General features: G+C 56.3%; 1 long non-coding RNA gene across 1 annotated transcript; it reads right to left on the bottom strand.

Annotated features, from left to right (window-relative positions):
- Positions 1-1,725: 1,725 nt before the first annotated feature.
- Positions 1,726-3,431, bottom strand: LOC116216854. Its single transcript, XR_004160402.1, has 4 exons — positions 3,380-3,431; positions 3,183-3,286; positions 2,856-2,966; positions 1,726-2,764 (listed from the first exon to the last, which is right to left on the bottom strand). It is a non-coding gene; the product is annotated as an uncharacterized LOC116216854 (long non-coding RNA).
- Between the last annotated feature and the right edge of the window lie 267 nt (positions 3,432-3,698).

Raw genomic sequence — 3,698 nt, 5'->3', positions numbered from 1 at the left:
GCATCCTTCTGCAAACGCCCCATCCCAGCAGCAAGGGATCGAAGCACTGGGACAGCTGAAACAAAAATGCCACGCAACTTTCCTGTTAGCACTGATCAGGAACAAATCCACCCCGGAGCAACAGGATGTGAGGCAAACAGCAGAAAACCACCAACCTGCAGAACCAGCTCCTTTGGGGTCGGTCCAGGTGTCCGTAGGCTCCCTTCCACGGCCCAGGCCAAGCCTGCTGAGCTGCTCCTCCTTTGCGCAGGGCAGAGCGGTGCAGATGCGATGCGGCGGCTGTGCACAGCGGGCCTTTCCCTTGATTTTCCTCTCGCCATCTTCCATTAGCAAACAGCATCTCCAACCTTTCCTTGCTAAACAATCACCTAGGTAAAAAAGAACGGGCCACCTAGCTTTTAACATTTCCTTCTTTGTACAACCTGATGCTTTAAAGCACAAGCTCACCCAGCAATCACCACCCTTAGACAAGCTCAACCTGCAGGGAAAAGTTATGCCTCTGTGTCTGCAGACTTTGCACGCATTTCCAGGTGCAAGAGTCAGCCCAGTTCTCAGCACAGCTTTACCTACAACCAGCCACAGAAATCCCGGAACGGGGGCACTAGAAATTCCAGAGGTGGAGCTCGAGCCAACAGTCCGTGTTCCTTGAGGGATAACAGAGAAGCAGACAACCCGAGCGTGTAGTGCTTAAGAAACTTATCCCTGGTTTCAAGAGTGGGCATCTCGCCCCTCCCTCCCAAGTACGGCACCCAAGCAGCACTTCTTATGGTGATACTCCTAAGCCTTTGCTGGGAGCGGTTCATATTCTGACAAGGGCTAAAGGTAAACACTTTGTCCACACTAATTTGGTCTCTAAAATCAATTTTGACAAGCGCTTTTTCAGCATCTGATTGACTCATTCTGCTTTCCCTGAAGAAGGAGGGTGCCAGCGAGTACGGAACTCCCACTTCATTCCTGAAGTTCTCGTCAGCTCCTGTAAGACTTGTGAAGAAAGGAGGCTCCCCTTATCTGACACTATATTCTGCATAATCCCATCTCTAGGGATTGTGCCCAGATGTAGAGTCCTTGGTGCAGAAAAGACACGGACCTGTTGGAGCATCCAGAGGACCAAGGCTAAATCCTGCCTGACCAACCTGGCGGCTGCCTATGGCGGTGTCACTGCATCAGTAGATCAGCCAAGAGCCACTGATACCATCCACCTGGAATTCAGGAAGGCCTTCGACGCAATGTCCCGCAACATCCTTCTCTCCCAGTTGCAAAGACACGGATGCGATGGGTGGACTGTTCGAGGGACAAAGAACCGGCCGCGGGATCGAGTCCAGAGAGCGGCGCTCAGTGGCTCAGTCGCTCTGGATGGCGACTGGTGGCGAGTGGCGTCCCAAAGGGGTCCGTGCTGGGCTGGGACTCTTCAGCATCTGCATCAGTGACAGCACCGGCGGGGCCGGGCGCACACTCAGAGAAATTGCTGATGACACCGAGCTGTGGGGAGCGGCGACACAGCAGAGGGACGGGACGCCAGGTGACCTGGTAACAGCCTTTCGATACCTAAAGAGGAGCTAAAGGAAAGAAGGAGGGAAAATTCAGGTTAGATGTAAGCAAAATATCTTTTACAGCAGGGGACAAGGGGAAACAGTTTTAAATTGAGGGAGGGAAGATTGAGGTTGGAAGGCAGGGGGAAGTTCTTCACTATGACAGTGGTGAGGTGCTGCAACAGCTGCCCAGAGAGGCTGTGGATCCCCGTCCATCCCCGGAGGTGTTCGAGGCCAGCGTGGATGGGGCCCTGGGCAGCCTGGTCTGCTGTGACATGGGGAGGTCGGCGGCCTGCGTGTGGCAGGGGGGTTGGAGACTCGTCATCCTCGAGGTCCCTTCCAACCCGGGCCATTCTGTCATTCTGCGATTCTGTGCAGTGGAACAGGCTGCCCGGAGATGCGGTGGACGCCCTGTCCCTTCCAAGGTGAGGCTGGATCAGGCTCTGGGCAGCCTGGTCTAGCTGTGGCTGTCCCTGTTCATCGTGGGGGAGTGGGACCAGATCATCATAAACGGTCCCTTCCGACTCCAAGGAGTCTATGGCACGGTACCGGAAGCCCTGAGGCACGATGACACAAAGGACGTGGATGGCCTGGTGAGCAATCAGGGCAGGCGGGGAAGCCCGCGTGCTCAACAGCTCCGGGGAAACTCAGCAAGCAGTCCAAGCAGGAAGAGCCACGTCAGCCACGGAGCCTCTCTGTGCCGGTCCCAGCATTCAGCGCACCAGAGGCGTTGCTTCATCACACTGTTGGGTCCCACAGCTGCACAGCCAGCGACTTAACGGGGCTCAGGGGATGGAAGGAAGAGGGCTGGGGAGGTCGGGTGTCGTACGGACTGGGAAACTAACAGCATCCCCTGACAATTGGGATGGAGCTATCTGGGGTGATCCAGACGGAGCGGTCCAGTAGAGGACGGTCCTTTGTTTCCTATAAATACGAAGCCAGATCTGCCATAAAAACAGGAAGAGCCCCGGGACCCTGGGGTGGTGGCCCACAAGGCGCTCGGAGAACTGTGCCCTGCCATCTGTTACTACTGACAAATTCGTAGTGGAGCTCTAGGAGAGAACCAGACAAAACAGGCACAGAATACTTGTGTTCAGCATGCTGGAGCAGTGGAGACTGGATTGCACTACGTGAGGATGAAGAAAACGGCCTCTGGGGCCCGGGGCTTTTCTTAAGCTCAGCTCTCAGCCAGATACACGCACCTCACTCTATCGCCAGCCACCGAGCTTATTGGGCTGGAAGAAGAAACCCCAGGGAGCGAGGCGAGCCCCCTGCAGCCCCCATTCCATCTCTAAGTGAGCGTCCCACAGCCATCACAAAACCCACCTGCATACCAGCGACGCACGAACAGGGGCTTCATGGTGTTCCACTGTCTGCTCCACAGATTTCAGAGCTTAAAGCACTAACCAGAGCAGCCCCAGAAAGCCTTCCGTCTGTCTGCAAAACAGAACCAGAGCCAAAGAGATGCGGAACATAATTTAATCATGTGCCCTTAAACAATACTCAGCAGGGGTGGAATGAATACGTGGCACAGGAGACACAGAGGGAACGTGGGCAGAGGACGCAAGGAGGACACAAAGACACGAGCGGGACGCGAGGACACAGAGGGGACGTGTCATAAAACAGGCTGGGACAACGTGGTAGCAGACAAACCCAGTTTGGAGTCCCAGGGTGGAGATTCCGCAACGAGAACCATGAAAGAGGGAACAGAGACTTCACGGGAAGGCACTGAGCTGTACAAGAGCAGCAAAGGAAACCTGGAGAACACAGAATCCCTTGATTCTGTGAACAAGGGCACCCGCTCCGGGCATTTCCAGAGTTGCAATGCTCAGCCAGCCGACCAGCGTTACCTTGGGGCTGACGGAAGCGTTCCAGAAACAGATGGGAGCAAAAGAAAGGCCCTGCAGCCCTCAGCCGGACCAACTCCCTCCGCGTGCCCAGGCTGTGAGCTGTGCAGCTGTGCCTGGCCGCGCTGCTCCAGCTCGGAGCCCGCTGCCTGCAGCTGCACCTTTGCTTCCTTCCCTCCTGCCCAGAGCCTCCAGGCTGCTCCCACGCTCCCCTGCCCCCCCCCAAAACGCCAGAGAAGACATCTGGCGGCGGGCTGGAGGAATCCCAGCACCCCGTTTTCCGCTGCCTGCAGCTCTCTCCTCCTCTGCCGCGCAGGGCTCC

Source organism: Meleagris gallopavo, chromosome 7 (assembly GCF_000146605.3).
Source record: "Meleagris gallopavo isolate NT-WF06-2002-E0010 breed Aviagen turkey brand Nicholas breeding stock chromosome 7, Turkey_5.1, whole genome shotgun sequence".
Taxonomy (NCBI): domain Eukaryota; kingdom Metazoa; phylum Chordata; class Aves; order Galliformes; family Phasianidae; genus Meleagris; species Meleagris gallopavo.
The sequence above is the reverse complement of the archived record's forward strand: the minus strand, read 5'-3'. Positions and strand labels throughout refer to the sequence as shown.